Here is an 11,399-nt window from a genome sequence, read left to right as displayed (position 1 = left end):
AGGGCTAAGTACCAGGAACTGGTGGAGGAGTGCAGGGAGGGAGGCTGGAAGACGGTCTACAAGCCCATAGAGGTAGGCTGCAGGGGATTTGCAGGGTGGTCTCTGTGCAAGGTCCTCAGCCGCCTGGGCATCGTAGGAGCGGCAACGAAGAGGGCCATCAAGTCTGCAAGCAAAGCCGCCGAAAAGGCCACCAGGTGGCTTTGGGTGAAGAGGGCAGATCCGTGGGCTGCTACTGGGATGCAAGTCGGGGCTTGATCACCCCCGGCTGGGTGGCCTGGGTGAGGGTGTATGATGTTGCAAGACCCGAAACACCCGATGACCCCAGGATACATCACTGATGATGCGTCCCAGTGCATCCATGAGGTGTATTTTGACTATGAATATATATATATATATATATATATATATATATATATATATATATATATATATACACACACACACACACACATAAGCTTGCTGATGATTCCACAAAACTTGTATAAACTTTGATTAAAGAATGATAATTTTTAGAATTGAGTATTTCTTATAGCTTGGGACTCCGACAAGGGCAGTCGCATCTCCTCCACTCTCCTTTATCTCTGTTCTCTGCCTTTAACCTTCAAGTCCCTTCTTCACCAGACTGTGAATTCCTCAAATTATATTGGATTCTGGATGTATTGGACTACTATTGGATTAACCATGGAATTGATCAGCTGGTCTCTGAACGCTATTGACACCATTTTTTCTACAAGAAGGTCAGGACCGGGGGATCCTACCTGCCCAGATGGAACGTATCCTGCGGGCTATGTCTTCGACTCCTGGGGGTCTTGGCGTGTTGCATGCTTGGCGCCTTTCTCTGTTGAGCACGTCGAGGATTTATTCATTTTTGGTCTCATGGTAGCAGGTACTTTTTGGCTTATGTGCTGCCCTGATCTACCGGAAAATTGGCAAGACGGCGGCATCAAGAACCACGGCTCCTCACTTGTTTGTCATGATTAACGAGGTTGCCAAGGCAGTGCATTCTCAGACTGCGATGACTCTTGAACTCAGATGCAAATTGGATGACATCTTGGAGCAGATGCATGCCTTGCAGTTGAAACTGAAGATTTCAGAGGCCGGTGAATATTCTTAATTCATAATTGGGAATATTCTTAATTCATAATTGGGATTTGGTTGTGCAAGTGGAACTGTTAAAAAGTGATTTCACTGCTGTAACCATAACATTACAGGCTTATCAAGCCTGAAGGTCAAATTGCCCGAATGTTTCCTCCAGGGGGATTTGTTTCAGCCTGGGGAACATTGGCTGTTTGTCTCATCTCACAAAGACAATAAACTGCTTTTCACAGGACTGAAGCATGTTCCATTCCTTCCCCCCCACCCCCTCCTTCCCCCATCAACACCCACCCTTTCCGGCGCCTGCTTATCGTCATTCAAAGCGCATATTAAACAAATATGTAGGACTGCTTTTTTGCATTTACGCAATATCTTTAAAATCAGAAAGGTCTTGTCTCAGAGTGATGCTGAAAAACTAATTCATGCATTTATTTCCTCTAGGCTGGACTATTGTAATTCATTATTATCAGGTTGTCCTAAAAGTTCCCTAAAAAGCCTTCAGTTAATTCAAAATGCTGCAGCTAGAGTACTGACGGGGACTAGAAGGAGAGAGCATATCTCACCCATATTGGCCTCTCTTCATTGGCTTCCTGTTAATTCTAGAATAGAATTTAAAATTCTTCTTCTTACTTATAAGGTTTTGAATAATCATGTTGTGTGGGCCGCTGAAGAGGAGGTACTGCTGGCCCACCACCACTAGAGGGCGCCCTGCCTGGAGTGTGGGCTCCAGGCACCAGAGGGCGCTGCCGCCTCACAGGAGCAGCCAGGACGACAGCTGTCATCCATCACTAGAGACAGCTGATCCCAATCAAGACGGAGGTATATCAGCAGGACGGCATCTCCACCTCATTTGCCGAGATATCGCCATACCTAAGAGGTAACGTACTCAGCCGATTGTATTCTTGACGATAATACCTTGTTGCTTGTGTGTTGGATAGCAGATAGTGAGTAATACAGTGGGAGATTGTATTGGACTTCTTGGATAAGTACTCACACTCCTGCACTCACCAGTATTTTCCTGACGAGAGGTGGAGGTGGACTCTCCACCCTCCGTTTTGCTGGGTGCAGCCGCACCCACACCTGACTGTTTCTGTTTCCTGCCAGCAGTACCGGATCCGGCGAGCGGAGGCAGTGGCCACCTGGGAATTCGGGACTTGGCGGCTCCAGTATCCCCGGGGTCCGGTGGCGGCGGAGATCGGGTTGGTTCCGGTTCGACTTGGACAGACGTCTCCTATCGTCGAGCCTGCCCACACGACACCTTTGAATTAGACTTAATCTCTCTATTGTTATCAGTTGTATTTGTTGTGCCCTTTTTTTCACAACAGTAAAAACAGTATATTTGATTCCTCCATTGTCCGTTCATTGTCGCCCCCTGTTGTGGGTCCGTGTTCCTACACTTTCACAACAGGATATCTCGGCCAGCGTCATGGATCCCGAGGGGCGTCAACCGGCTGTTGAACGGCCAATGGAAGAACAGGACGCGCAGGTGTCCGCGGGAGGGGTAATCGGTGAGTTGCAGCGGATCCTCACCGCTTTCACGACTCGGTTAGATTTGATGACCGAGCAGAACGTCCTCCTGAACCGCAGGGTGGAGGCTCTCGCCGCGCAGGTGGAAGCGCGCCCTCCGGGCGCCGCTGCGGCTCTCCCTCCCGCAGACCCTGTGCGTAGCGTTGACGTTCCACTGGTTGTTCAACGACCTCTCCCACCTTCCCCGGAAGCATACATAAGCCCCCCAGAGCCGTACGGAGGCTGTGTGGAGACGTGCGTGGATTTTCTGATGCAGTGTTCGCTCGTCTTCGCACAGCGTCCCGTTATGTACGCGACCGATGCTAGTAAAGTAGCTTATGTTATAAACCTGCTTCGCGGTGAGGCACGCGCTTGGGCTACAGCGCTCTGGGAGCAGACTTCACGGCTCCTTCTGACATACGATGGGTTTGTAAGGGAGCTCAGAACCGTGTTCGATCACCCTAATAGAGGCGAGACCGCTTCAACCGTGCTACTGTCAATGAGACAGGGGCGCCGGAGCGCAGCTGCCTATGCAGTCGACTTCCGCATTGCGGCTGCGAGATCCGGCTGGAATAGCACTGCCCTCCGCGCCGCCTTTGTAAACGGACTGTCTTTGGTTCTTAAGGTGCACCTGGTGGCTAAGGACGAACCGCGGGACTTAGATGGGCTCATCGATCTCGTCATACGATTAGACAACCGGTTAGAAGAACGTCGGCGGGAACGAGACGAAGGGCGTGGCCGGGTACGCGCCGTCACGCTCCCTTCCGGTTCCGACCGCACTCCGCCTTCCCCACGCTTTACGGCCCCTGCGCTCCGTGGGGCCACAGCTCCCCCTACTGACGAAGCTATGGACACGAGTAGGGCAACATTTAGGGCACCAGATGCACAGAGGAGACGAGCCCATGGAGCTTGTTTTGTTTGTGGTGCAATAGAGCACCATATGAGAGACTGCCCCGAGCGGTTAAACTCCAACGCCTGCCCCTAGAAACTGGGCTAGGGGTGGGCCGAGACATTCACGTGGGACACACCCACATCGCCACACGACTCCCAGTTACGATCCTTTATGAGGACTCAACCCTGAAGGCCCCAGCACTGGTGGACACGGGCTCTGAGGGGAATCTGTTGGATAGCAGATGGGCCAGGGAGATAGGGCTCCCTCTGGTGGCGCTTACCTCGCCTGTACAGGTTCGGGCACTAGATGGCTCCCTACTCCCTCCGATCACGCATAAGACACCACCTGTAACGCTGGTGGTGTCAGGAAACCACCGGGAGGTGATCGAGTTTTTTGTGACTCAGGCCACTTCCCGTGTGGTTTTAGGTTTTCCCTGGATGTTGAAGCACAATCCCCGGATTGATTGGCCGTCCGGGGTAGTGGTTCAGTGGAGCGAGACCTGCCATCGGGTGTGTCTAGGTTCCTCGGTTCCTCCCGGCTCCCAAGCTAAGGAGGAGGTCAGAGTCCCGCCCAATCTGGGGACGGTGCCGGTGGAGTACCACGACCTTGTCGACGTGTTCAGCAAAGATCTGGCTCTCACGCTTCCCCCCCACCGTCCGTACGATTGTGCCATTGATTTGGTTCCGGGCAGTGGGTTCCCGTCCAGTAGGCTGTACAACCTCTCACGGCCTGAGCGTGAATCAATGGAGACCTACATCCGGGACTCGTTAGCTGCCGGGTTGATCCGGAATGCCACCTCCCCGATGGGCGCAGGTTTCTTTTTTGTGGGTAAAAAAGACGGCGGACTTCGTCCATGCATTGATTATAGGGGGCTGAACGAAATCACGGTTCGCAACCGATACCCGTTGCCCCTGTTGGATTCGGTGTTCACACCCCTGCATGGAGCCAAAATTTTTACCAAGCTTGATCTTAGAAATGCGTATCATCTGGTTCGGATCCGGAAGGGAGACGAGTGGAAAACGGCATTTAACACCCCCTTAGGTCACTTTGAGTACCTGGTCATGCCGTTCGGCCTCACAAACGCCCCCGTGACGTTCCAAGCCTTGGTTAACGACGTCTTGCGGGACTTCCTGCACCGGTTCGTCTTCGTATATCTAGACGATATACTCATCTTTTCTCCGGATCCTGAGACTCATGTCAGGCATGTACGTCAGGTCCTGCAGCGGTTGTTGGAGAACCGGCTGTTTGTGAAGGGCGAGAAGTGTGAGTTCCACCGCACTTCTTTGTCCTTCCTGGGGTTCATCATCTCCTCCAACTCCGTCGCTCCTGATCCAGCCAAGGTTGCGGCGGTGAGAGACTGGCCCCAACCCACAAGCCGTAGGAAATTGCAACAGTTCCTAGGCTTTGCTAATTTCTACAGGAGGTTCATTAAGGGCTACAGTCAGGTAGTTAGCCCCCTGACAGCCCTGACCTCACCAAAAGTCCCCTTCACCTGGTCGGATCGGTGCGATGTCGCATTCAAGGAGTTGAAACGGCGCTTCTCGTCTGCACCTGTTCTGGTGCAGCCCGATCCTAATCGCCAGTTAGTGGTTGAAGTGGACGCCTCGGACTCAGGGATAGGAGCCGTGCTATCCCAGAGCGGGAAGACCGATAAGGTCCTTCACCCGTGTGCCTATTTTTCCCGCAGGTTGACCCCAGCCGAACGGAACTATGACGTCGGCAATCGAGAGCTCCTTGCGGTGAAAGAGGCTCTTGAGGAGTGGAGACATCTGTTGGAGGGAACGTCCGTGCCATTCACGGTCTTCACTGACCACCGGAACCTGGAGTATATCAGGACCGCCAAGCGGCTGAACCCCAGGCAAGCCCGCTGGTCACTGTTCTTCGGCCGTTTTGACTTCCAGATCACCTACCGTCCCGGGACCAAAAACCAAAGATCGGATGCCTTGTCCCGGGTACATGAAGATGAGGTCAAAACGGAGCCGTCGGATCCCCCGGAACCCATCATCCCGGAGTCCGCTATCGTGGCCGCTCTCACCTGGGACGTGGAGAAGACCGTCCGGGAGGCCCTGACACGAGACCCGGACCCCGGAACCGGACCGAAGAACAAACTTTACGTCCCACCAGAAGCCAGGGCTGCAGTTTTGGACTTCTGTCACGGTTCTAAGCTCTCCTGTCATCCTGGGGTGCGAAGAACCGTGGCAGTCGTCTGGCAGCGCTTCTGGTGGGCGTCCCTGGAGGCCGACGTCCGGGGTTACTGTTGGGTATTTTCTCCTCCAAACATTTTTAAAACCTTTAACAAGACAAACAGAGTCAAGAAACACCAGTGAGACAGAAAATCAAATATTACGCGCGGAGTGCGGCCAGGCTGTACACCAAGGCTACACTAAAGTCTGGCCTGCTTTTCCGCTCTTTTTATTAAGAGACGCCCTCATCACATAAACAAGAAACTTGTCCTAAGGGTGGGGGTAATGACGCAAGACAAGTTTCTTCCCATAACATAAACGCATACGTCAATAAGTGCAGCTGTAAGGAAGAACACTTCAGGTCAGCACATCTCGTTCGTCTGTTGCAGGTATCAGCTGTTCTGCATCTGCCTGAAGTGTCCTGTCTTCCACACTCCTTCACACTAAACACCACATCACAAACGTCAAAACAAAATTGAATTCTCAGGATTGCATTAAGACAGGTGCAAAACAGCACATCTCCGTTCTCATGAGAAAGAAGACAAAGCTAAAAAAGGTTGAATAACACGTACGTTCTCAGGGTGAAGTGCAAAACAGCACAACACCATTCTCATGAGAAAGAAGACAAAGCTAAAAAAGGTTGAATAACACGTACGTTCTCAGGGTGAAGTGCAAAACAGCACAACACCGTTCTCATGAGAAAGAAGGCAAATGTACAAACGTTTAACAGTGATAACATGTATACAAAATCTCTAACATTCCCCTCCTGTTTATCGCCTGTTAAAACATACAGTAGGCATCACTCAGCTTAGCACTTCTTTTTGAGATTTTCACTAAGAGGTTCATCATGGTATGTTTTCTCTAGGCTTACACCCCAGAGGTGATGTCATCATTGTCACCATCATCGGTGTCTGGGTCATCATACTTCCATTGGTCTGGGTACAGGTCAGGAGAGCCATCGTCCTCCTTGTCGTCATCTGTCCCCAGAAGTGGATATGATGCTGGACCCCCTCCTGGTCCTGGACTAATTGCTGTGGTTATCATTCTATTTACAAGGCCTCGGAGACATGGAATACAACAACATCCACACAATGTTAGAATTGCAGCAAATACTGCTATAGACACTAATAGTGAAGAAATCAAAGACCTCCATTTTCCCATCCCTTCCAGCCACCAATCCCAGCCTTCGGTGTTTACTCCACTGTGCTCTTTCATCTTCCTGTTCAACGTCCTCAGCCCGTCAATGGCTTGAGTGAGACTGCCGTCTGCAGCTGTGTTGTTGGGAATGAATGTGCAGCATTGTTCTCCGAACATGGCACAAACACCTCCTTTCTCTGCCAACAACATATCCAGAGCAATGCGATTCTGGAAGGCCATAAGGGACGTGGCTTCTAACTGTGAATGGACAGCCTTAAATCCTTCCTCAGTCCAATTTCCTAATTTCTGTACATTGTAGTGGATGTAGTTTATTCTGTCCACGTTTTTATTAATTGAGCACCACCAACAGATGGAAGATTCGAATCCAGCTGCTATTTGATTAACCAGTTTATACTCGTCAGGCACTCCCCTGGGGACTCCTATTGCGTCAATATATGTTGGATTTCCCACTCCTTTCCAATCTCTTTTCACTCTATGTCTGGCTACGCCTTTCTGCCAATCTCCAGGAATAAGAGAGGCTGCATATGTCGTAACGTCTTCAGGGGTCATGGGTATGGCTTCAACTGGTAACAATAATGATATTAATGCACAATAACCTGACACATTTCGTGGCAGTCTGTCAAAGATTCTGTTATCCCCACACCACCACCATACGTCACTCCTCCCGACAGGTTTGAATGTGGGAGTACTATGGACCACATTCTTACACCAGGCGGTGTGGTTTAAGCTACCCAAAGTCTTACTTGTCCCTGTCAAGTGTACACATGTATGGTTAGCATGCCCAACTTTGCTTGAGAATAAAGGTTTAATCTTAGTCAATTTGGTCACTGGATAGATCTTGTCCCACTTAGAACATTTGTTGTTTGCCGCAATGTATGTCTGTGTCATAGCAGTCAGTAGACAGTCTTTGGGTAATGCTGCCGGTATTACCTGTAATATAGGTCTGGGTCCCATACATACAACACAGTCCTTCTTTGCTGCTAGTCCTGCTTGTTCTGCCATTAAAAGCCAATTGTTATTTTGTCCACTAATTCCAGTAGTTACTAGGAACCAGTCATCTGCCTTCATGTCTTTTGTGCCTTGTACAGACACCCCCTTTGCTTGTATGGACACCCCCTTTGCTTGTATGGACACCCCCTTTGACGTACTTAATTCGGTCAATATTGGTTGCTGTACTCTATCTGTTTCACAGAGGAAGAAATGGAAATACGGATCTTTTCCTTGTTTGTATACCCAAAGGAGGAACAACCAACAGTCTCCCTCTATATCAGGTGGGAATATGGTTCCTTTTTCTGTGGTATTCACCACTATAGACAGCTTATCATCTGTTTGATACATTTTGAGACTTTGACTCTGGTACTTAGCCCACTCGGTTTGTGCCCATCTTGGTGTCCATCTACTCCATTCATCGGCTACCAACGTTTCCCATCTCCTATCTTGTTGATCGTTGGTCATATACCATGAGAAACTATTTCCGTAATTAGTCCCTCTGTCACCATCCGGCATTCCATGGGTAAGAGCACTATATGGTACAGAGATGATCACAGAAGTATTTCTAGGAATGCAGGCCTGTACACCAAATCGGTATGCATTATTCCCATCACAGCTATGTACTGTGGCATTAATTATCGGACTGGGGTCTTTGTTACTTCTTTTTGGTCTCTGCAATCTGCGGATGTGATCCTTATTATCATGTCCCGTGCTCATGGCTTTTAATAATACTCCCAATTCAAAAAAGAAAAGTAGCATAACAAGGACTGTCCGTGGGGTCCAGAAACCCCCGTTCTTTTTTTTTTTTTTCGCCATTTCTGCACACTACAGCACACCTATGTTCAGAACAGTGGCTTCTTAATGTCTTCTGCTAGCTTTCGTGTCTAACCTGGATCTCAACACCAAGCTCACACACTATTACTAGTCTTGTCCTACTGTTCTTACTGTTTGTCTGTGTCTGCAGAAATGACTTTCTTACAGTGAGTTAAATGAATCCATGTACTTCTTTCCCCAATTTTCAAAGCTGTGGGTGTTGTGAGTAGTACTTGATAGGGCCCTTCCCATTTAGGTGAATGCCAGTGTTTTCTCTTGATGCTTCTTATCAACACCCAGTCTCCAGGTACCACTTTAGGGTCCTCCTGTGGAGAAATGGGATCATCAGTGTTTGGAACGCTCCCTCGTTGTCCTTCTAACATTTTTCTCATGTAATCCGCCAAATTGGCTTCCTCAGGTACATCCCAAATTTGTCCATAATATGGCAATCGATATTTTCTGCCAAACAATGTTTCATACGGTGTCAACCCCATGGTACTAGTTATGTTTATATACATTTTTACCAAATCTACACAATGTGTCCATGGTCTGCCTGTTTCCTCCATTGTCTTTCTAAGTCTGTTTTTTACTGTTCCATTCATCCTTTCCACTAATCCGGCACTTTGTGGATGATAAGAACAATGATTTTTGAGATTAACCTGTAGTGCTTCTCCTACGTATTGCACTATTGCATTAACAAAATGCGCTCCATTATCTGAATAGACTGTTTCTGGTATTCCAAATCGTGGGATGATGTCTTTGCATAATGCTTTAGCCACTGTAAGTGAATCTGCATGTTTTGTAGGGAACAATTCTACCCATTTTGAGAAGGCATCAATTATGACTAAACAAAATTCCTTCCCTTCATGTTTACTCAGCTGTATATAATCCATATGAATCACTTGAAAGGGATATTGTGGTGTTGGAAATTTACCTCTTTGGGGTCTCAAATTGCCTTGTGAGTTGTGTTTTGCACATATCATGCATGCTCTACAATGCTGTTTTGCATATGCTTCGAACCCATAAAGACAAAAAATAGATTGCAATTGCGATATCATACCCCCTGATGAGACATGCGTCACGCCATGGCTCATAATAGCTGCCCATTTAAACATATTTTTTGGCAATATGGGTTTCTTTTGTGGTCATACGCACAAGCCATTCGCATACGTAGCTCCTTTAGCTATCCACATTTGTTTCTCTCTGTCAGTTGCCTGCTGTTGCATGTCAGCAAGCAGTGTATGACCTAAATGCAACTCTGGGGTAGTTTCCTGTACAACAAAAATAGAAGGAGCTGCTGCTGCCTCTTTTGCTGCTCTGTCAGCAAAATCATTTCCTTTTGAAACACTGTCAGAGCCATTGGTGTGAGCCGCACATTTGCATATAGCAATTTGTTGAGGCAACTTCACAGCTTGCAGTAGGGCAGTTAGGAGAGTGGCATGAGTCACTGGCTTTCCAGACGACGTCACCATTCCACGCTCCTCCCACAGTTTTGCAAACACATGCACTGTGCTAAAAGCGTACTGGCTGTCTGTATAAATTGTTACAGCCGTACCTTCAAACAGATAGCAAGCTGCAGTTAAAGCAACTAATTCAGCTGCTTGTGCTGAAAATGACGATGGCAATGAAGCAGAATCTAATACTTCTGAATTTGTGACGACAGCATATCCAGATTGCGTTTGTCCATAAGCATTTTTGGTGGAAGAACCATCCACATACACGATTGTACTGTTTGGGATGGGTGTGTCCCGGAGGTCTGGGCGTGCTTTTGTACAAACTGTTGCTACATCAAGACAATTGTGCGGCTCACCATCCTCAGGTAAAGGTATCAATGTGGAGGGATTCAATGTTGTACATCGCTCTATCGTAAGGTGTGGCTGTGATAATAGCAAGGACATGCACGAAAGATGTCTTGCTGGGGACAAAAGGCTCATGTTTGTCTGCAACAAAAGTGCAGAGACTGCATGTGGAACTTTCAATGTCAACTGATGGAATAGAACAACATTACTGCTACTTTGAACAGCCATAGAGGCCGCAACAACAGCCTGTACGCATGGTGGTAAAGCACTTGCTACTGCATCCAATTTAGATGAGTAGTAGGCAACTGGCCTCAATTTTGAGCCATACACTTGAACCAAAACACTAGTCATGAACTTATTCTTACAATCAACTGTTTGAATGAATGGTTTACTATAATCTGGTAGTGCCAAAACTGTGGATGACACTAATGTTTGCTTTACTTTTACAAAGGCTTCCTCAGCATCTTTGTTCCATTCCAACACGGTTGACATTGAAATATCATCTTTGTACATCAAATCAGAAAGTGGACTAGTCAACTCTGCATAGCAAGGAATCCATGCCCTGCAGTAATTTGTCAATCCAAGAAATGACATCATCTGCTTTTTGGTTTGTGGTTTTGGAGCATGCAAAATTGCTTCCTTCCTGTCAGACAGGATCGTGCGCCCTGTGGCTGATAACTCATGTCCTAAATATTTTACTTTATCCCTACACAACTGAACTTTGTTTTTACTCACTTTGTGGCCATTATCAAATAAGAAACATAATAATGCTACTGTGTCAGTTATGCAGTTTTCTCGTGTGTCAGAGGCAATCAAAATGTCATCAACATACACTAATAGTTGGCTATCTGCCGGTGGAACAAAATTGGCTAAACATGCTGACATGACTTGAGAATAAATAGTTGGGCTCTCTGCGTAACCCTGCGGTAATCTGGTGAATGTATATCGTTGTCCTTTAAAGGT

This window comes from Thalassophryne amazonica, chromosome 20 (assembly GCF_902500255.1).
Source record: "Thalassophryne amazonica chromosome 20, fThaAma1.1, whole genome shotgun sequence".
Taxonomy (NCBI): Eukaryota; Metazoa; Chordata; class Actinopteri; order Batrachoidiformes; family Batrachoididae; genus Thalassophryne; species Thalassophryne amazonica.
The sequence above is the reverse complement of the archived record's forward strand: the minus strand, read 5'-3'. Positions refer to the sequence as shown.